At 34.0% G+C, this 25,486-nt stretch overlaps 1 long non-coding RNA gene across 10 annotated transcripts in view; it reads left to right on the top strand.

The window, feature by feature from the left end:
• The window catches only part of LOC126811170 (uncharacterized), a 109,679-nt gene that overhangs the window by 10,065 nt on the left and 74,128 nt on the right, over positions 1-25,486 (top strand). For 6 of the 10 annotated variants that reach the window (XR_008788009.1, XR_008788008.1, XR_008788010.1 and 3 more), the window contains exons 3-5: positions 159-424; positions 3,515-3,529; positions 13,142-13,153. This is a non-coding gene — a long non-coding RNA (uncharacterized LOC126811170). Of the gene's footprint in view, positions 1-158; positions 425-3,514; positions 3,530-13,141; positions 13,154-14,373; positions 14,530-25,486 lie in introns of those variants that run through there. The other 4 variants (XR_008788013.1, XR_008788016.1, XR_008788014.1 and 1 more) reach the window with 2 other exon arrangements.

Raw genomic sequence — 25,486 nt, 5'->3', positions numbered from 1 at the left:
GAGAAAGAGAAATTCGTTTTAATGTAAGTCGTCCATAAGAAATAGACGAAAATCATAAGTTTCACATTATTAGTGTTAAATTACCATTTACTGAAAATGACAGAAAACTGTATACCATTTTACCGAAAGCATTTATTTATAATTTTCTAATTTTAAAGCGTGATGTGAATAACCAATCCTCGGAAACAGTTGATGATTCAAAACGAGTTGATGATTTGTTTGCAAAATACAATTCCCAACAACAAACCATAAATTCTCTGACACAATCCAATAATCAACTTAATGGAGAGGTTCAGTCATTGAAAGAGGAAGTCAGGTGTATTAAACATCAACATGGCGCCCAGAAAACGGAAAAACCTACTAATAACGAAAAAGAAAAGAGACCAATTCCTTGGGAAAAAATGTCGCCAGAACAGCAGACAAGGTACATGCAATCTTTTTTAAAGTTCGATCAGTGGCGTAAGCATGATGTGATATGAGTAGACAATTGATGTTAAAGGGATATTTGAATATGAAAACAATGCATTCTAAATTGTACACATGAAAGCACATTCAAAAGTATACATGACTATTTCATGTTACGGTTAGTAGGCGGTTGAACAAAGTTTCTTGGCCAAATGAAACATTGTCTAGCTGATCAAAACAAACGGCTTGACAATACTTTAAAGCTGGAGAAGTATACTTACTCCTAACATTATCATAAAAATTGAATGTCTTTGTTAGATTCCCAGATCCAGTATACTTACTCCTAACATTATCATAAAAATTGAATGTCTTTGTTAGATTCCCAGATCCACCCAATGACCACCCACTCTGTAACTAGAAAATGCTACTTCACACTTAGGCGGTCATATGAGCGTAAATAAAAATAAATTATGAGGTGATATATCATGCTACACTTAGGATGTTACCGTAGCCCAGTCTATAATATAGTCTGTATATTCCTCTTTAAGTTCTGGAATGATGCTAAATACAAGCCATTTTTACCGAAATAATCCATAATTATCTTTATTTCCAATACTCACGAACACTTTTTAATTGAAATAATTCTTAATTAACCCAATTGTCAATACCCACGAACACAATATGCTAGCTGATGTGTGCAAACACCTCCAAATTTCTGTATATTATTCTATATAAGGTGTTGGTGTGATAAAAACAAACCTGCGTCTTCTATCCAGTTAACTACATATTCACGCTTTTTACCATTTAGTCTGAACTTGATCTTTGTTTTCACCATACCTGTCAGTGGCATTAAATATAAAATACTTTTCATGATGACCTATACATCATGTATGATCTCTTGACAAATTAAATACCATAATATGTTATTGGTATTATTGTCTTATTAATAAAATAAAACCAAGTAGGAACAATCCAAACCATTAGACAAAATTCAAAGTCCTAAAAAAACGGTATAGGCAAAATTGGTTAATCAGCAATTGGACTGTTCACAGTGTACAAAATACACGAGGAACAGTGGTAATAGGTGTCCGGAAGAGTAAGCTTACCCTGCCTATCTCCACACCCGCCATAGCTGCATCCAAACCATTAGACGAACTCTCGGTAAAATAACGTCACATAATAATACACTCAGTTTTTACATCGTTCTTTACAAATAATGTTGCGTGTTTTTACAAAATAATTACTTTAACATGGTTAACCAAACTTGAAATATTTGTCTGGCACAAAAACAGTAACCCCCTTTTGTTTAGGTTTTGGTTCTCGTAAAGGCCCAGTTTCTCATTACATAACTAGCCAACAGTATCTGTACTAAATTCTCTAAATATAACGGCAATAATCCAAGATAATCGCTCATTGTAATTTACTTCCACCCCAGAACTGTCTGTCATATAAGTATAACCAAATGCATTTCAAATTTATACCATTATACAGTATAATCCTCACTAATATAATAATATCACAAATTGCCAGTTCAAAATAATATTCAAAGTTACATGAAAATGGTTTAAACATATATATGCCAAAGTCAAATCGGCGTATTCTTGTGACAGCTGCCAGTGCAACATGTAATATAGTCCTAATAGGAATACCCGTCCAAAATGGGCCAAGTCTAGGGAGCCCTTTAAGTGCACGCTTCCACTCTTATCTATTTTTTTCGTGCACGAAACTAGGTCATTTCGGGATTAACACATGGCTCAATTTTATTTCAATAATTCGCTTCCGCGTAGAGGTTTTTAGCAGTGTGAGGAACCAGGTGGACCCGGAGAAACCCTACGAGGTTGGACAGGCGATCCCGCTCCTCGTAGGTTTTCTTCGGATCCACATGTTTCCCCCCTACGCGCATATTTTATTTTCAAATTCGATTTTTGGAGCAATGGGGTCATTAGTCGACGTGTTAAATCGCAAATCTATTAATTCGATTAATCGAAATAATTAATTCGTTTAAGTTATTTTTATATCCACCATTAATGATATCATTTCAATTATACACATGCGATGTAAACAAATCTTTTTAACAATTAAGAAATAAATACTCCCTTTAGAAAGAGTTTATTTGAAATTTACCCACAATGTTTCTTACATTACTGGACACTGTCAGTCTGAATAGGCCCACATTCATCATTCCTTTGATTCCTACAAAATATGGATGCTTATATTCTACGTTCATTCATTAAAGAATTTCCTTGAAAAATCTGAAAATATCACATTTTATATAAAAATCCCCCATATTACACCAGAAGCTAGCTAAACGTACGAGACCCCTGTATGTTAAACTTTACGGTGTTGTGGAAAATAATTACACCTAAAATATTGATACTGATTTGTAATTATTAAACTGATTATATGACAGAATGCAGGTAAAACAAAAATTGTAAAGAGCAATAGTAGTAGTAATTTAATATTGTCGGTTAGATAATGACATCGTGAAATTTATGATGAATGATGATTAATCAAATACAGAATAATATTTATGTATTTCCTTCTTTTATTTTGTCAATAGACACATAAAATAACTCCTCACACATGACATTCGAATAAGAGTATAGAGGAAACGCTTCTATTCGGTGAACAAATACTGGCAGAATTGTCTGTCGTCATGTCACGGTAAAGATTATTTTCCCTCGAAGTTAAATTGTTAATGTATAGGACGCTGAAAGCAAGTACCCTATTGTCCACTTTACTAACGATTGTTAAAAGCATAGAAAATAAACGTGCGAAATATGTAATCTGTCAGAAACACACGTAAATAGATGTTATCGACATTATGGAAAACCCTCGAAGTTCCACAGTATCGAAAGAGCATGGGGCGTTTTTGCTTGGTCACATCCACGAAATGCGAAATATTACTATAGAGCAGTATCATATTTTATCTCGTGTATTATATCACAATTATTCGACGATACCCATTCTCTTAGACAACACTGTGTTAAAGAGACGTTAAACCCCATTCCTTTACTCATAGACGAGTTCACATTAGTATTATAATAGTTACTATATATAGAAACATTTGTATATTATTATCTGTATTATTGTTTTGTTTATTTTACAGGGAGAGTCTTAAGATGTAAGTTATGTTTTATATCCACCATTAACGATATCATTTCAATTATACACATGCGATGTAAACAAATCTTATTAACAATTAAGAAATAAATACTCCCTTTAGAAAGAGTTTTTTTTAAATTTACCCACAATGTTTCGTACAATACAGGACACTGTCAATCTGAATAGGCCCACATTCGTCATTCCTTTGATTCCTACAAAATATGGATGCTTATATTCTACGTACATTCAATAAAGAATTTCCTTGAAAAATCTGAAAATATCACATTTTATATAAAAATCACCCTTATTACACCAGGAGCTACACGTACGAGACCCTGTATGTTAAAATTTAGTGTGTTGTGGAAAATATTTAAACCTAAAATATTGATACTGATTTGTAATTATTAAACTGATAATATGACAGAATGCAGGTGAATCAATAATTTAAAGAGCAATAGTAGTAGTAATTTAATATTTTAGGTTAGATAATGACATCGTGAAATCAATGATGAATGATGATTAATCAATTAGAATAATATTTATGTATTTCCATCTTTTATTTTGTCAATAGACACGTAAAATAACTCGTCACACATGACATTTGAATAATAGTATAGAAGAAACGCTTCTATTCGGTGAACATACCCACCCACGTGATGATAGTTAATGCCATACAAGGCTAAAAAGGACCAGCATACTGCGTAAACGAGACGTTAAAACCCATTCCTTTACTCATAGCGCAGGTCACATGGGTATCTATGACATAAAATATTATAGTAGTTAATATAGAAACTTTTATATTATTATTATTATCTATATAATATGATATATTTATATATTATCTATATTATTGTTTTGTGCGTGATATACAATATTATAATAGTATTAATATCTGTTCCCCCTCCCCCAACCACAAGCATTACAATGGTATTCTTCTTTGAACTTTCTATACACTTTCGTTGCTTTCTTTCCATCTTCATTAGAAAAACAGCTTGTTAGAATCTATTTCCAAAAACACGAAGGTCTGTCATTTAGTACGTCTATCGCTGGCCCAAACACGTGGGCTTTCTCAGAGTCCTCAACTCACGTTTCCTTCCACGAGACGTTACCCTCTCACCCCTCTCTCTCTCTTTCTCTGTCACAAACAGTCTGGCATATAGAGAATCTCCTACGAGTCTATTTTGATATCAAAAAATATCGATAATGTAAAAAAGAATGAGGATAGACAGAGTTATTGTTAGTTTATCAACGTGTATTGATTTCAAAAAGCTGAGTAGGAGATTTTATTTATCACACAAACCCTTTTTACACGCACCATAATTCCTTTGGTATAAATCAAATTCATGTAAAGCGACATCTTTACTGTAGATACCACTGAGTAGAATATAAAAGTTGTTTCACAAGCGATAAAAATGCATAACCAAGTGCAACGTAACTGTATACGATTGAAGAGTTTATACCTTACCAATGAAATAAAATAGAAAATTGCCAGTTCAAAATAATATTTGAAATTCCATGTCTCGCCTATTCATTAGTGAAATTCCGGAAATTGAATTGAAATTCTTAAATATTTGTGAATTTTTAGATTTGACTTTCATGCATAAGACATTCAACTATTATTACCATTTGGGTACTAAATATAAATTGATACTAATTTGTAATTATTGAACTGTAAAATAAATCTTGACTTTTGTATTCTGTCGTGGAAAATATTTACACATAAAATATTGATACCGGTTTGTAATTATGGAACTGAAACAAAAACTGAAAATGAAAATAGTATTGGTAATTTAAAATTATAGGTTAGATAATGACATCGAAAAATTAATAGCAACTGAATTTAACATTTTTGTACTTGGGTGGAGAATAATATTTATATATTTATTTCTCGTGTTTAACAATAACAAACCGTTATTTAGTCAACATCTACTCAACGACGAGCACGCAAAAGAATTCCAACTGCCAAGGGATCTTTTACGTGCACGCCATTATGTACACTTGTTAGGCCCTCCGTCCTGCATCACTGACAAGGGGGGAAACACGCCGGAAAATCTGGATGAACTTTCTCATGCAGTGATTGAACACCCGACCTCCAGGCTTGCGAGCCAGCGTCTTACCCACTTAGCCAGCGTGATCACCCTTGGAATTCGAATAAGAGTACACAAGGAACGCTGCTGTTCGATGAATACTCCCACACCGACAAGCATTGCGGACGTAACAGTAATAAATCCCATATCGTATATGTGTACATGTACACATCTAGTACTTAGAATAATGCTATTTTTATTTTATTTTCTGGAGCTGTCAAGCCAGCAAGAGTGTTATTGTCCCTTTAACATTACATGTACTTTAAAGCTGGAGAAGTATACTTATTCCTTACATTATCATAAAAATTGATTAAAAATGTCTTTGTTAGATTCCCAGATCCATCCAATGACCACCAACTCTGTGACCAGAAAATACTTCCTCACACTTAGGCGGTCATATGAGCGTAAATAAAAATAAATTATGAGGTGATATATCATGCGACACTTAGCCCAGTCTATAATATATTCTATATATTCCTCTTTAAGTTCTGGAATGATACTATAAATACTAGCCATTTTTACCGAATAATCCATAATTATCTTTTTTTTCAATACTCACGAACACAATGTTATTGAAATGATCCTTAATTATCCCAATTTTCAATACCCACGAACAGAAAATGCTAGTTGATATACGCAATCACCTCCAAATTTCTGTATATTATTCTATAAGGTGTTGGTGTAATAAAAAAAAACCTTCGTCTTCTATGCAGTTAACTACATATTCACGCTTTTTATCATTTAGTCTGAACTTGATCAATCTTTGTTTTAATCATACCTGTCAGCGGCATTAAATATAAAATACTTTTCACGATGACCTATAATTATCACCATGTATAACCTCTTGACGAATTAAATAGACACGTAAAATAACTCGTCACACATGACATTCGAATATGATTATAGAATAAACGCTTCTATTCGGTGAATACCACCCACCCCAAGTATTGCGCACGTGGTTAATTCCATATCGTATATTATACAGCTCAAAATGACCACAATACATAATTGTCTGTCGTCATGTGACGGTAAAGATTATTTTGCATCGAACTTAAATTGTTAATGTACAGGACGCTGAAAGCAAGTACTTTATTGTCCACTTTTCTAACGATTGTTAAAAGCATAGAAAATAAACGTGCGAAATATGTAAACTGTCAGAAACACGCGTAAATAGTTGTTATCGACATTATGGAAAACCCTCGAAATTCCACGGTACCATAATATGTTATTGGTATTATTGTCTTATTAATTAAATAAAACCACGTACGAACAATCCAAACCATTAGACAAAATTCGAAGTCCGAAAAAACGGTATAGGCAAAATAGTGTAATCAGCAAATGTACTGTTCACGTACAAAATACACGACGAACAGTGGTAACAGGTTTCCGGAAGTGTAAGCTTACCCTGCCTATCGCCACATCCGCCATAGCTACATCCAAACCATTAGACGAACGCTCGGTAAAGTAGCTTCCCGTAATACATTCAGTTTTTACATCGTTCTTTACAAATAATGTGTGTTTTCACAAAATAATTATTTTAACATGATTTACCAAACATGAAAAATTTGTATGGCACAAAAACAGTAACCCCCTTTTGTTTCGGTTTTGGTTTTCGAAAAGGCCCAGTTTCTCATTACGTAACTAGCCAATAGTATTTGTACTAAATTATCTAAATATGACGGCAATAATCCAAGGGAATCGCTCATTGTAATTTGCTACCACTACAGAACTGTCTGTTATATAAGTATAACCAAATACATTTCAAATTTATACCATTATACAGTATAATCCTCACTAATATAATAATATCACAAATTGCCAGTTCAAAATAATATTCAAAGTTCCATGAAAATGGTTTAAACATATATATATGCGAAAGTCAAATACTTTTTTCGGCGTATTCTTGTGACAGCTGCCAGTGCAACATGTAATATAGTGGATCCCTAATAGGAATACCCGTCCAAAAATGGTCCAAGTCTAGGGAGCCCCTTAAGTGCACGATTCCACTCTTATATATTATTTTCGTGCACTCTTATATTCCACTCTTATATAATTATTTCGTTTAAACGAAATATTAATTCGTTTAAACAAAATGATTATTTCGTTACAACGAATTAATTATTTCGATTAATCGAATTAATTGATTTACGATTTACCCCGTTGACTAATGAACCGAATTCTCAAAACACTGAACTTGAAGAAAAAAATATGTTAAAAAAAGAATCGTGATCTTATTAACGATAGGCAGTCGAGCCTGGGGCGGTAACCCTGGAACTGCGACACAAACTAGGACATTTCGGGATTAACACATGGTTCAATTTTATTTCAATAATTCACTTCCGCATTGAGGTATTTAGCAGTGTGAGGAACCAGGTGGACGTGGAGAAACCCCACGAGGTTGGACAGGCGATCCTGCTCCTCGTGGGTTTTCTTCGGGTCCACATGTTTCCCCCCACTGTTAAATACCCCTACGCGCAAGCTTATTATTGAAATAAAATTGAACCATATGTAAGTCCCGAAATGACTTAGTTTGTATCGCAGTTGCAGGGTTACCACCTCAAGTCTGACCACATTTCGATAAAGATAGAGACCACGATTATTTTGGAATTCGGTGTTTGAAGCAGTGGGGTCATTAGTCGACGTGTTAAATCGTAAATCTATTAATTCGATTAATCGAAATAATTAATTCGTTTAAGTTATTTTTATATCCACCATTAATGATATCATTTCAATTATACACATGCGATGTAAACAAATCCTTTTAAGAATTAAGAAATAAATACTCCCTTTAGAAAGAGTTTATTTGAAATTTACACACAATGTTTCATACAATACTGGACATTGTCAATCTGAATAGGCCCACATTCGTCATTCCTTTGATTCCTACAAAATATGGATGCTTATATTCTACGTACATTCAATGAAAAATTTCCTTGAAAAATCTGAAAATATCACATTTTATATAAAAATCACCCTTATTACACCAGGAGCTACACGTACGAGACCCTGTATGTTAAAATTTAGTGTGTTGTGGAAAATATTTAAACCTAAAATATTGATACTGATTTGTAATTATTAAACTGATAATATGACAGAATGCAGGTGAAAGAAAAATTGTAAAGAGCAATAGTAGTAGTAATTTAATATTTTAGGTTAGATAATGACATCGTGAAATCAATGATGAATGATGATTAATCAAATACAGAATAATATATATGTATTTCCTTCTTTTATTTTGTCAATAGACACGTAAAATAACTCGTCACACATGACATTTGAATAATAGTATAGAAGAAACGCTTCTATTCGGTGAACATACCCACCCACGTGATGATAGTTAATGTCATACAAGGCTCAAAAGGACCAGCATACTGCGTAAACGAGACGTTAAAACCCATTCCTTTACTCATAGCGCAGGTCACATGGGTATCTATGACATAAAATATTATAATAGTTAATATAGAAACTTTTATATTATTATTATTATCTATATAATATGATATATTTATATATTATCTATATTATTGTTTTGTGCGTGATATACAATATTATAGTATTAATATCTGTTCCCCCTACCCCAACCACAAGCATTACAATGGTATTCTTCTTTGAACTTTCTATACACTTTCGTGGCTTTCTTTCCATCTTCATTAGAAAAACAGCTTGTTAGAATCTATTTCCAAAAACACGAAGTACTAGCTAACTTCACGTCGCTGAATGCCTAATGGATCTCTAATAGGAGTAACAGTCCAAAATTGGTTCAATTCAATTCAGTAATAACAAAAATAATATTGAAATTTCATAGATTTGGCCTGCTTGCTATTTTGTTGTCCCAAGAAAATTTATGAGAGACCTTTTTTAAAAATCCGATTGAATCCAAGGCGGGACATTATCTAGCATTGGTGTTTTGATGTTGTTTTCTTAATGAATTCAATAACCAATATGAGTACTTAAAACATAGATATGACGTCACCCTTTGATGTTTTTAACCAGTATATAGGAGAATGTACGCTTTTCTTAAACAATCGTCTATTATTTATAAAACTGTCCATTATTTATTGAAAATAATGGACAGGTCTACCAATAATAGACACTTATCTGAAAAATGAACATGTATTTTGGGATAATTTATTCTCTGAACAAATTAAATTACAGTACATGAAATTACTTTATAACCTCATTGTTACCGAAATGTCACATGACAGAATGTTGATTTAACGTGTTTTTCTACATAAAGAATTCCACTTAAATCCGTCCGTTATATGTCACTTGTCCGTTTAATAGTACGTTCGGCACTAGATCGATGATACGTTTTTATACTCCCACATTTTCACGGTGGACACTCTACAGGTCATAACTTGAAATATAGGTATATATCCCAAAGATCTCGGTTCCTTTCGATATTGACTTGTATGGGACCACAACTTCATGGATTATGGCCTCTGACTGTACACACTAGAGGTCACAATTATTAGCCCATTTTGATGAAACTGAACATGTGTGTTCACAACCCGAAGATCTCGATTTCTTGCGATATTGGCGCATATCGGACCGAAACTTCTGGGATTATGGCCCTGATTGAATAAAAAAACGTGTTTTCAGCGTGTGGAACCTATACAGGTCAAATATATCGCTGTTACACAATAATGACAGTTGAGTTCGAATTTCGTGAATTGGTTTGTGCCTTTGATCCTGTGTCCTGTCACTTATATCAGAGTATATATTAAATTTCAAATCAAAATTTAGAAGGCTAATACCCTCCATATTAACCACAGTACTAAGAATATTATCAATATCTAAATCATTTTCGTCAGCAGCCTTTCCATCACAACATATCAAGAACATCACAATTTTTACGGCTATTATTTTCCATATCGGGTACATTACCAAATGTAATCAGTATCCATATGCTTATCACATATATCACAATTTTTACGGCTATTATCTTATCGAATACATTACCAAATGTAATCAGTATCCAAATGCTTATCACATATATTCACATTATTAATATTTGTTTTCGATTGTGTTTGGAGTGTTTTGTCACATGCATTCATGGGCATGTGCATGTTGTTTCAAGAATATATCCATTATTTTATGGCTTGTTCTTTTAGAAAACTATCCATTATTTGTATCTCTATGGTGCTATGTTTTAAGTTTGATAATAGCCTCAGACTGTCCATTATGTAAATACAAAGAAAAACATCGGGGCTTACGCCCCTCAGTTGTTTTGTATTTACATAATGGACAGTCTTCGGCCATTATCCATCACATATTAGCGGTGGAATAAGTCGAGATAAATTTGATATTTTAGAATCGGGACTTTAAAAAGTCAATAACTTTGAAAAGTTAACACATTTTTATCAATACGATATAGCTACGGTTTATTTATAGCATTGTATTTAAATATGGATGAGACATTAGTTCCCAAGAGAAACATTTTAATCGTTAAAACACATGTGGAACATTTTTGGATTTTTCAGTTACTATCGGAAATGATTACCCCACTTTAAACCGCTATATAATATATTCTAATTTTTACTTACTGCTGAAAATTAATTTATCGACAGAAATACTTTACCAATGTTGCTATATGGACCAACTTGCTCCTTTTGATAGTATTCTCGCCTTCTAAACCACCTAGGATTCCAGGAATACATTTATACCATCTAGTAATGTGTCGGGTACATAAAAATGAAAAAGTTAATACGAAAACCGAATTAGTATATTTATATCTCAATTTGGAATTAGTTAGAATCGCAATCTTGGTGTTTAAACATGAATTTTAAAGCTCTAGGAATACAATAGTTTTGTCTAGGAATTCAATTCTAACATCTAGAACAGGATCAAATTGCTGCTATTAACACAGATATATGTGAAAACCCCGAACTTTAGTATGAATTTTAAAAGTCACTGAAAATATGCATTTGGTTTCCAAAGCAGGGGGGGGGGGTCTACTGGTTTAACGGGTGCTGGTTAGATCAAGGTCTGTCATTTAGTACGTCTATCGCCGGCCCAAACACGTGGGCTTTCTCAGAGTCCTCAACTCACGTTTCCTTCCACGAGACGTTACCCTCTCACCCCTCTCTCTCTTTCTCTGTCACAAACAGTCTGGCATATAGAGAATCTCCTACGAGTCTATTTTGATATAAAAAAATATCGATAATGTAAAAAAAGAATGAGGATAGACGGGGTTATTGTCAGTTTATCAACGTGTATTGATTTCAAAAAGCTGAGTAGGAGATTTTATTTATCACCCAACCCTTTTACACGCACCATAATTCCTTTGGTATAAATCAAATTCATGTAAAGCGACATCTTTACTGTAGATACCGCTGAGTAGAATATAAAAGTTGTTTCACAAGCGATAAAAATGCATAACCAAGTGCAATGTAACTGTATACGATTGAAAAGTTTATGCCTTACCAATGAAATAAAATAGAAAATTGCCAGTTCAAAATAATATTTGAAATTCCATGTCTCGCCTATTAGTTAAATTCCGGAAATTGAATTGAAATTCTTAATAAATATTTATGACTTTTTAGATTTGCCTTTCATGCATAAGGCATTCAACTATAATTATTACCATTTGGGTACTAAATATAAATTGATACTCATTTTTAATTAATGAACTGTAAAATAAATCTTTACACTAGTAATCTGTTGTGGAAAATAATTACACCTAAGATATTGATACCGGTTTGTAATTATTGAACTGAAGATAAAAAATAGTATTGGCAATCTAAAATTGTAGGTTACATAATGACATCGTAAAATTAATAGAAACGATACATTTAACCTTTATGTACTTGGGTGGATGACGATTAATCAAATACAGAATAATATATAATAATGTATTCATTTCTTGTGTTTAGTCAACATGTATTCAACGAGGAGCACGCAAAGAACTGTTGACACTTGGAATTCGAAATGAAATGAAATGAAATGGGTTTAACGTCCTAGTGTTCTGCTCCGAACTGGGCTAATGATGTCGGGCATACGCCATACAATTTTGCCCGGACAGCGGCACTACGGCTTTCTCTTATATCGAATTCCAACTGCCAAGGGATCTTTTCCGTGCAGGCCAATGTGTACACGGGACCTCGGTGTTTCGTCCCATCCAAACGACTAGACAGCTGTCCTTGTCAGGCCCTCCGTCCCGCATCACTGACAAGGGGGAAACACGCCGGAAAATCTGGATGAACTTTCTCGGCCCATGCAGGGATTGAACACCCGACCTCCAGGCTAGCGAGCCAGCGTCTTACCCACTTAGCCAGCGTGATCACCCTTGGAATTGGAATAAGAGTACACAAGGAACGCTGCTGTTCGATGAATACTCCTACGCCGATAAGCATTGCGGACGTAACTGTAATAAATTCCATATCGTATATGGATTCAAAATGAGCAAATACTGTGTTGATAAAACGTTAAACCCCCATTCTTTAAATCATAGTTAGAGGAGTTTATGATATAAAATATTATATTAGTTACTATAGAAACATTTATATATTAATATCTGTATTATTGTTTTGTGTGTTTTACAGGGCGATTGAGAGGTAAGTTATGTTTTATATCTACCGTCATTAATAATATCATCATTACCATATCATCATTATCATTACCATTGCGGACGTAACTGTAATAAATTCCATATCGTATATGGGTTCAAATACGTTGACGGCACGTTTAACCTCCGTTCTTTAAATCATAGTTGGGGGAGTTCACATTTATGATATAAAATATTATAATAGTTACTATAGAAACATTTATATATTAATATGTGTATTATTACCATTATACAAATGCGATGTAAACATATATTATCAACATTTAATAGTTAATGCAGGACGATCGCACTACCGCAAAACAAAATCGATAAGATAAACCTGCAGACAGGACAAACACAAACATTGTAAGAAATAAACAATTCCTTTAAAGAGATTTTACTTGAAATTTACCCAGAGTAGTTCGTACAATACTGGGACATTATCAATCTGAATAGGACCACATTCGACACTTCGTAGACTGTTATACAAAGTACAAATGCTTATTTAAAACATATTTTACGCACATTCATTAAAAGAATTTCCTTTAAATATGTTGAAAATATCGTATTTTATATCAAACCTTCGCAAATTACAACAGGTGCTACCAGTACCAGACTCTGTTTGTTAAACCCTAGTGGTTCGTACAATACTTGGATACTGTCAATCTGAATATGCCCTCCATTCGACATTTTGTTGATTGTTACAAAATATGGATATGTACAATCATTAAATAATTCCCATAAAACATGTTGAAAATATCGTATTTTATAACAAAATCCTCCAAATTATACCCGGTGGTTCGTACAATAATGGGACATTATCAATCTGAATAGGTCCACATTCGACACTTCATAGATTTTTACAAAATACTGATTCTTTGATGAAACATATTTCACACACATTTAATTAAGATTATTACAAAATACCAATGCTTATTTTAAAAAAAAATACGCATATTCATTAAAAGAATTTCCTTGAAATATATTGAAGATATTGTATTTTATATCGAAAATCTTCCAAATTACAACAGGTGCTACACGTATGACACCCTGTATGTTAAAATCTATAAATATTGATACTGATTTGTAATTATTAAACTTTTTATATGACAGAATGCCGGTAAAACCAAATTCAAGAGAACAATAGTACTAGTAATTTAAAATTATAGGTTAGATAATGACATCGTGAAATCAATAGGAACTTTAAATTTACCATATATCTAATTTAAGGTGTTGGAAAGAAAGAACAAATGGCTTAATATGATGGACGACGATTAATCAAATACAGAAAACTTTTTATTTATTTTTTTGTTGTATTTGTTCAATAGACCAGCATTATTTAGTCCACATGTGGACAACGACGTGCACGTTAATTATCTTGTAACATTTGGAATTAGAATAAAAGTATAGAAGAAACCCTGCTGTTCGGTTAATAAAATAATATCCTCACCCACCCCCAAGCCATGCGCACGTGACTGTAGTAAATGTCATATCCTATATGAAGCTCAAAATAACCAAATACGTTAAACCCCATTCCTTTACTCATACATCGTTATTTATAATATAAAATGAATGACCAAATACTGTGTTAACGAGACGTTAAAACCGATTCCTTTACTCATTGTTAGATGAGTTCACATAGATATTTATGATATAAAATATTAGGTACTATAGAAACATTTATATATTATTATATATATTATTGTTTTGTGTATATTACACCATTATTGATAAGTTCATCATTACAATTAATACAATTATATTTTGACCTGTTAAAACATACATATTACTATAAATAGCCTATCAATTCATTAATGTCTTATTACATGTTACGTAATTTAATACCTCACGGTAGATTATGACAACGTTTGTAAATATATTTTCTATTCACTTTGAATATTCATAACTTAAATAAACTTACTTTTAAAATTACAACTCTGAATATCGACCTTATTTCACTCTAATCGACGTCAAAAAATTTAAAAGCAAAACACAAAATCCATACTTGGAAATTTTAATTATCTCAGATTCGAAATTTTCTATTATCTGATATCAACGATAAATAATAACGCAGTAAATAATTTAACACCTTCATTTTAGACTAGCTGACTAAATACTATATATATTGACTCCGGATCCAAATCTTCCCATAGAATGTTATATCTCTAAGTCATCAGCTTAATCAAATAAATCATAAGTAATGAACTAAACTGACACTGAATCACAATAATATTCTTCTGTGAACTCTCTGTACATAACTTTCTCCCCATCTCCATTAATTGCTATAATTGATCTTCTACGAATCTCCAAGATAAGTAAACAAAATGTCCCTACGGTTCCTCTAATTTGAATTTCTTAAAATTTACTAAAAAGAGTTTGCCCAAGCTACGGTTTCAAACAACGCGATCAAACTTAGACGACATAATAATATACATAAACTAGAGCCCCTACATTTGGAAACTGCTTTGAAAATAATGCCACTGTGGCACAGAAACTCGTTAAACATACCTGGAACTTCAAGCCGCATATACTATCTATTACATAAGTTATTATCCAGTATAGCTACACGTTCTCTTTTAATTACACATTATACACTACTGGAACTTATTTTAATTTCCACGAAATCACGTTTAAAACACCGAAGAAGTTTCTAATAAAGCTAAATAAAATAGTTTCTTTAAATCACATAGAATTAATTGTCTCCGGGTGCGAGAAGAAAGGATAATTGAGTTAAAGGATAAAACTCACAATGTTAAGGGGAGGGTGGGGGGGAATCACACAGGCCTTATAATCCAAATTATTCCTTTAGTTTATATGTTTCGATCATAACCATTGACAATTATGGTGGCTGATTGGTATCATGTTGTGATATCGTGGTATCGCCTTCCAGCCGACACCAAGACTACCCGACATCGCGACATTTTAACCAAACAATACGACATTTTTAGGCGACATTATGACATGCACCAATCAGATATGACGGAAATTGTCAATGGACCGTTGCATTTCTTCGTCGAATTTCAACTGTGAAGGATTCTTTTATGTGCACGGCAATGAGTACTCAGTTCTTTGTCAAGCACTACCGACACGGAGAAACCACGTTGCAAAATCCCGAAGACTTTTCTTGACCAACACCAGGATCAGTGTACATAATCATAGTATTGAGAGAAATATGGCCGATAACCCGACACCACGACACCCGACATCACGACAACCCAAACGTCACGACATCTTAACCCGACATTTTTAATGTCCTGGTGTCGAGTAAAAATGTTGTATTGTCGGGTTAAAATGTCGTGATGTCAGGTTGTCGTGGTGTCGGGTTAAAATGTCGGGTTGTCGCCTTATGAATATTGCTATATGGACCAATTGGCCTATTATAATAATATTCTGATAGTAGAGCGACTAAGCATAAAAATGTTCACTTCTTGAGTAAAGCATGAAATTATGCAGAGGGTACTATATGCCTACTTAAAAAAAGAAATGGACCCAAAACATGAAGCACACTGGTTGCCGCATTATTCATGAATTTCACAATAGTCACCAAAATAACCTATTTTTGTTCAATTCTCCATCTCTACTGCATTGCGGACAGGAGTATGCCCATATTTTCAATATGAAGGAAAATTATGGAGGTTTCCAAGTTTTAGAAATACCTTTGTATCTAAAAAAAACTATTAATGCCAGAATCAAAATTTTAACGCTTACTGTAATTAACTTACAACAGTCGTCATATTGGATCTCAAGAGGGTCACCGGATTTTATGCATTCATTTGTAGATTACAACTATAAATATCAGAAGCAAAAATATGTCTATTGCGCTCGGTGAGTATTTCCGACTCCATACACTGTTCAAATTCACTTATATTATATGGCCTAATATATAGGGAGCCAACGTGACTCAGTAAGTAATACGTTGGCTCGCAAACCAGGAATTCCCGTGTTCGATCCCAGCCTTGACCGAGAATTTTCGGCGTGGTTCTCACTTGTCAGTGGTGCTGGACAGATGGTCTGACAAGGGACAAAGTATATTCGCTCGGATTGGACGTAAAACCGAGATCCAATTATGCATTGGCCTGGACATAAAAAAAGATTCCTTGGCAATTGTAATTCGATATATGAGTAGGTTTGCTCTAGACATTTATGACTCTTGACTGAAAAACCGGGCAAGATTTCCACCATAAGACACTGTATAGCGTATACCCGTCTTCATTAGGGACAGAACAGTAGGACGTAAAACCCCATTTCATGTCATTTCATTTCTAAATATATATGGACATACTTCGTAAGTTGATTTTTTTTTACAAATGATCATGTCGATCCCCGCCCTTTATGAATCATTTTCAAATGAACCATTTCGAATCAATAGTTCTTGACAATGAAATGAAATGGGGGTTTAACGCCCAACTGTTCTGCTCCGAATGATCTAATGAACTCGGGACACTGGTTCTTGACACTAACAAACGTTGGCATCAATATCAGCACGCTTCGATCATTGTCATTTTCAAAATGCATCCTCAAGTCACTAAATCTTACAGCTATAACCACCATACTTCAGACTTGGTGCATTTACAGGAAATGAGTTCAATACCTGCTTTCTCCGCAGCACCGGATTAATCATGACGGGGGCCCTTGGGCCCCCAACCGAAACAAGTGACCAGAACATAGGTAGTATTATTCCACCGTATGAATGTAAATAAATTAAAAATATAATTTGAAGTTGATCAGTAATAGCTGGAAGACCTTTACATTATGACATAGTAACCGATCGGAGTCGATTTTTAACGAACATCGAACAATGTAAGGGCCTTACGATATGTAACTGTGTATGCATGGAAAAATTATACAGCTAACTACAAGTACGTACGTCAATCTAAGTCCAAATTCGCTATAAAACTTCAATATGAATATTGTGGCGTCTACAGGGTCGAAGAATACGAGTCCAAAATCCAACGTCTATCGATTCACTATAAGCAACAAAAAGAAAAAAGTACGTTTGGATATTACCAATGACATTTTTGACAGATTCAGCTTTCAAAAGTCGAATATAAATGGGTTCAAAGTTACCTTGATTTCAGTTCCTAGTAGTACAAAACCTTGTAACCAAAAGAGGATTTTTCTTGTTATCCTTTTACGCTAAATAAACAAAAAAGAAAAGCACGGATACCGGTCGAAAGTACGACGCGACATCGCCGGATTACACAGAATTCTCGAATGTCAAACGCAACAAGGGCCTACCATGGATTGAGGGGGCCCCAAATGTCAAGGTTTAAAAGTTCGATGGAGGGCCTCGGTCCGTCCATGCTCACATCGCGTCTTACGCAACTGTGATTTTTGTAGAGGCCCCGCCATGCCCCGTGGATAATCCGACGGTGCTTCTCGGCGGCTGCAGGTAAGATTGTCCACTTACGCGTGTAAGTTATCAAAGTTATCTGAGGCGTCATCCAAGAATAACTTTATTGATGGATGAACTCCGCTCCCATATTTTGGTGGTAACGGCTATAACACTTAATGTCAAATACTGTTGATTTGTAGATGTCGGTGGTTCATCTGAATATAAAGGTATAGACTGACAGTTAATTCATAAATATGGAGACTACTTTTGTAATTCTAAATCTAGACATACTATCGAAAAAGTCTTATACCATGGCGGTTATCTTGGACATTCTACTTTAAATGAATTTTAAGAGTGTATGAAATCGGAGATACTTACAGGGTGAAATATGTTGAATCTCAGAATAAAGGATGTATTGTATAATGAATAATAATAATAATAATAATAATAATTGACGAGAAGTTTAACCCCATTCCTTTTGGCACAACATATGTCACTGGTTCATTCATATTTAGTGAAAATGAACATCTTTTAATTTGATAGAACAATTTGGTTTACAATATAAATGGATGAGGGACAATATATATTTGGGAGTAGCAACATGAATTTTAAACTTTCTGGTTTACCCTAATCATCTTGTTAGCAGTAGGTTGCATTTCATAAAGCTGATTAGGGCTAAGCAGTGTTTAAATCATTGTTTAACGATGCTTTATGTAAGAACTGAATATGTCTATTGCAGTTCTCTTGTCTGATTTCAAATATAAAAATAAATAATTTTGAAACATTTATTAAAACGACATGCTGATAAAAAAAACTCTCTGGGTCATCGGATGGCTCCGATTTTAATTTGCATAGGCACTGCGGACATATAAGAGTTTAACTATGAAATAAATTATCGAGAATTAATCAAGCACCGTCGCTACAATGATAACAATATACGCTACATTTTGTCATAACTTTGCCCAGAATAGAGTAGTTTCAATATATTCATTTTTCGTAATCTATTTTTGAAGTATCTTTGCGAGAACGGCCAAGTATTTTTCCAATTCTTACATAATGTTTCTTTAAAATAATGTCCTTGCTTTGAAAGTTTATATACCTAATCCAGGATGATTACATTTGGTTAGACATGTGTGAAATGTTTTCGGTAAAGTTTCTAATTTCGGCCTCGATTTGAGATATTAAATATATTGTTTTATGAAATTATGTAAACGCTGAATTGTGTGATCTAGAGTGGTCATATTTGTTTAATTATTGTACAGGTCTGTTCACCTGCGATAAAATACAATATTATTATGTTCATATAATTCTGAGTATAGCTCAATTCGCCGAGATATATGCGTTGTATAGAAGTTTCACTTTACGAATGCTACAGGTTTTGCAATTGTTTTCAGAGAGTCTAAGAAATGCAGGTACAAACACAAACTTACTCTAAATATACACATGAGGTCGGATTATGATAATTAGATAAGCCTTGGGTTATATTAAACATACATTATGCAAGAGCAAAATCTGTCTATTGCAGGCCTTTCTTTAGGCCTGAAATGTTATCAAAATTATTAATTAGACATTAATTAACTTATCATGACCATAATCAACTCTGTGCCCTAACCCTTTGTTATCGTCCGTAATAGCTTCCCATTCGATTCTGTGAAATTCGTGGGTCCTTAAAATTCGTGGAACGTTGTCGAAACCGTCCGGTATGTCCCAAATCCGTCAGGAATCAACTATGAATACCCCGTCCCCACCCCCACCCCAACCCACACACGAATTGTGCCGTGATCAATGGTTCGTACAATACTTGGATACTGTGAATCTGAATAGGCCAACATTCGACATTTTGTTGATTGTTACAAAATACGGATCGCACAATCATTACATAATTCCCATAAAACATGTTGAAAATATCGGTTTTTTTTTATAAAATTTCTTTTATAAGAAATATGGTTTGATTGGGTTAGATATAATGTAAACTGCTGGGTTAAATATATACACTACGCGATTTATGTATTCACAAAAGTTTCATGTTTTCAAATATTTAGATACTGTGATAATACTAATAGATGTGTATACTGTTAATCAGTGCTAGGCCATTAGAGTCAATCAAATGAAAAATTATATTCTGATTATCTCTTGATTCCCAGATACTACCGCGTAATTACGACATGTTTAGAAGACGATTAGGGTCAATGAAATGTAATTACAACATTATTTAAAGGTCGCCAAACAAGAAGATAACACCAATTTACATGGTAGATAGACAGGATTTGGGTTCAATTGTGTTTAGTATTTACAAAGATATGAATTTAAAATTTCACAAAAATTAGCATCCTCTGTCGACGATATACATAGGTCAAATTTGAAATGTTGGATAAAATCGTTGATGGGCCTCTTTTAATCTGATTGAATCCAATATCGATCAATGGAGTCGTGTTTTGAGTAAACGTTATGTCTGCTTTGACCAAATTCTGGGGCCGTTTTGATTTAACGCCGTATGATATCATGCAAATAAAATAGAGGCGGGCGATCTTTCTCCATAAATTCCGAGCTTTGATACTTTCACCTTAAATTAATAAATAAATACATTTAGATAACGACCGAAGATTGTAGATTAGATAATGACATCGTGTATTAAATATATTTATCGTTTTTCTGGAGTGTTGTACTCGTGTTATTTATGTTATTTATTACGGCGTGTATAACTCAAAACGTTAGAAATTCGAATACGAACAGAAGAAACATTATTCGAACAACACTACACGGGGACAGGCAAAATATAACTGATAAGACAAACCTGAGAACAAGACAAACAAACACAAACGTTGTAAGAAATAAACACTTCCTTTAGAGAGATTTTACTTGAATTTTACCCAGAGTGGTTCGTACAATGCTATGACACTATCAATCTGAATAGTTCCACATTCGGCACTTCATGGATTGTTACGACATGGGGATGCTTATATAAAACATATTTCACGCAGTCATTAAGTAATTGCCATAAAACATTTTGAAATTACCGTATTATAAATCAAAATCCTCCAAATTATATCCAGTTCTACACGGACTAGGCCCTGTATGTTAAACTCTAGTGTGTTGAGGAAAATATTTACACCTAAAATATTGATCCTGTTTTGTAATTATTAAACTGATTATATGACAGAATGGCGGTAAAACAAAAATTGTAGAGAACAATAGTACTAGTAATTTAAAATTGTAGGTTAGATAATGACATCGTAAAATCATTAGGAACTCAATATTTACCATATATCTAGAGTTATGTCTATATATAGAAAGAACAAATTATGTCGAAATGTTTTAAAACTTGGATGGATGACGATTACGCATATATGCAGAATAATATTTATGTATTTCCTTCTCATGTTTTGTCAATAGGTAAACCATTATTTTGGATTTCGAATAAGAGTATGAAAGACACGCTGATAATGACATCGAAAAATTAATAGAAACTATAAATTTAACCTTTTTGTACTTGGGTGGAGGACGATTAATCAAATACAGAATAATATTTATGTATTATGCGACACTTAGAATGTTACCGTAGCCCAGTCTATAATATATTCTATATATTCCTCTTTAACTTCTGGAATGATACTAAATACAAACCATTTTTATCGAAATAATCCATAATTATCTTTATTTCCAATACTCACGAACACTTTTTAATTGTAATAATCCTTAATTATCCCAATTGTCAATACCCACGAACACAATATGCTAGTTGATGTGTGCAAACACCTCCAAATTTCTGTATATTATTCTATATAAGGTGTTGGTGTAATAAAAAAAACCTTCGTCTTCTATGCAGTTAACTACATATTCACGCTTTTTATCATTTAGTCTGAACTTGATCTATCTTTGTTTTCACCATACCTGTCAGTATACTTTTCATGATGACCTATAATTATCACCATGTATAAACTCTTGACGAATTAAATAGACACGTAAAATAACTCGTCACACATGGCATTCGATTAAGAGTTAGAAGAAACGCTTCTATTCGGTGAACGCCGACACCCCACCCCAATCATTGCCCACGTGATGATAGTTAATTCCATATCCTATATACAGCTCAAAATGACCAAAATACTTTGTTGACGAGACGTTAAAACCCTTTCCTTTACTCGTAGTTAGCGGAGGTCACATGGGTATTTATGACATAGAATATTATAATACATGTAGTTAATATAGAAACATTTATATATTATTATTATCTATATTATTTTTATGTGTATGATATAAAATATTATAATAGTATAAACATCTGTTAACGATAGATAAAACCACATATCATCATTAGAAAGACAGCTTGTTAGAATCTATTTCCAAAGACTTTGAATAACGAATCACGAACCACAAGCTAACTTCACGTTACTGAATTTGGAATTAGTAAGAATCGCAATCTTGGTGTTTAGTTTTAAAGATCGAGGAATACAATTATAACATCTAGAACAGGATCAAATTGCTGCTATTAACACAAATATATGTGAAAACTCCCAACTTTAGTATGAATTTTAAAATCACTGAAAATATGCATTTGGTTGCCGGGGGGGGGGGGGGTCTAGTGGTTTAACGAGTGCTGGTTAGATCAAGTTCTGTCATTTAGTACTTCTATCGCCGGCCCAACCACGTGGGCTTTCTCAGAGTCCTCAATTCACGTTTCCTTCCACTAGACGTTACTCCCCCCTCCCTCTCTCTCTCTCTCTCTCTCATCAATTTTTTTTCTGTCACAAACAGTCTGGCATATAGAGAATCTCGTAGGAGTCTATTTTGATATTAAAAAAATATCGATAATGTAAAAAAGAATGAGGATAGACAGAGTTATTGTTAGTTTATCAACGTGTATTGATTTCAAAAAGCTGAGTAGGAGATTTCATTTATCACCCAACCCTTGTTACACGCACCATAATTCCTTTGGTATAAATCAAATTCATGTAAAGCGACATCTTTACTGTAGATACCACTGAGTTGAATATAAAAGTTGTTTCACAAGCGATAAAAATGCATAACCAAGTGCAACGTACGCTCGTAACTGTATACGATTGAAGAGTTTATACCTTACCAATGAAATAAAATAGAAAATTGCCAGTCCAAAATAATATTTGAAATTCCATGTCTCGCCTATTAGTGAAATTCCGGAAATTGAATTGAAATTCTTTAATATTTGTGAATTTTTAGATTGGCCTTTCATGCATAAGACATTCAACTATTATTACCGTTTGGGTACTAAATATAAATTGATACTCATTTGTAATTATTGAACTGTAAAATAAATCTTGACACTTGAATTCTGTCGTGGAAAATATTTACACCTAAAATATTGATACTGGTTTGTAATTATGGAACTGATTATACGACAGAATGCCAGTAAAACAAAAACTGAAAATAAAAATAGTATTGGTAATCTAAAATTGTAGGTTAGATAATGACATCGTAAAATTAATAGAAACTATACATTTAACCTTTATGTACTTGGGTGAAGGATGATTAATCAAATACAGAATAATATTTATGTATTTATTTCTTGTGTTTAACAATAACAAACCGTTATTTAGTCAACATGTACTCAAGACGAGCACGCAAAAGAACTGTTGACACTTGGAATTCGAAATGAAATGAAATGGGTTTAACGTCGTACTGTTCTGCTCCGAACTGGGCTAATGAAGTGGGCATACGCCATACAGTGTGCTGTAAGGGAAATTTGGCCCGGACAGCGGCACTACGTCCTACTCTTACATCGAAGTCCAACTTCCGAGGGATCTTTTACGTGCACGCCAATCTGTACAACTAGACTTGTCAGGCCCTCCGTCCTACATCACTGACAAACGGGAAACGCGCCGGAAAATATGGATGATCTTTCCCGACCAATGCAGGCTAGCGAGCCAGCGTCTTACCCACTTAGCCAGCGTGACCCCCCCCCCCTTGGAGAGAGAGAGAGAGAGAGAGAGAGAGAGGGGTGGGTTAACGTCCACTCGACACAAACTAGGTCATTTCGGGACTTACATATGGTTCAATTTTATTTCCATAATTCGCTTGAGCGTAGGGGTCTTTACCAGTGGGAGGAAACCGGAGGACCCTGAGAAAACCTACGAGGATGGACAGGCGACCCTTCTCCTTGTCACGTACAGCCGTTGATTCGAAACCACGCCAGTTGATTCAATGACAGACTTAATAATACAGCGCGTACGTGCTAACATATAAGCCCCCCCCCCCCCGACCCCCCTTGGAATTCGAATAAGAGTACACAAGGAACGCTGCTGTTCGATGAATACTCCCACCCCGACAAACATTGCGGACGTAACTGTAATAAATCAAATCGTATATGGGGTCAAAATGAGCAAATACGGTGTAAACGACACGTTAAACCCCATTCTTTAAATTATAGTTAGAGGAGTTTATGATATAAAATATTTTAATAGTTACTATAGAAACATTTATATATTATTATATATATATTATTGTTTTGTGTATTTTATGTGGAATTCGATATAAGAGTAGGCCGTAGTGCCGCTGTCCGGGCAAAATTTCCCTCATAGCACATTGTATGGCGTATGCCTGTCTTTATTAGCCCAGTTCGGAGCAGAACTGGGCTAAAAGTATAGTCACTTGGATGGGACGTAAAACCGAGATCCAATTATACATTGTCCTACTAGTTCTTGACTATGAAATGAAATGGGGGTTTAATGCCCAACTGTTCTGCTCTGAATAAGCTAATGAACTCGGGACACTGGTTCTTGACACTGATTAAACCTAAACAACCGTTGGCACCAATATCAACACGCTTCGAACATTGTCATTTTCAAAATGCATCCTCAAGTCACTAAATCTTACAGCTGTTAGCACTATACTTCAGGCTTGGTGCATTTACAGGAAATGAGTTCAATACCTGCTTTCTTAGCAGCGGATTAACCATGACGGGGGCCCTTGAGCCCACAACCCAAACAAGTGACCAGAACTTAGGCAGTATTATTCCACACGTATGAATGTAAA

This window comes from Patella vulgata, chromosome 1, assembly GCF_932274485.2.
Source record: "Patella vulgata chromosome 1, xgPatVulg1.2, whole genome shotgun sequence".
In the NCBI taxonomy this organism is placed as follows: Eukaryota; Metazoa; Mollusca; class Gastropoda; family Patellidae; genus Patella; species Patella vulgata.
Note: the sequence above shows the minus strand (reverse complement) of the source record. Positions and strands in the feature narration are given on the sequence as shown.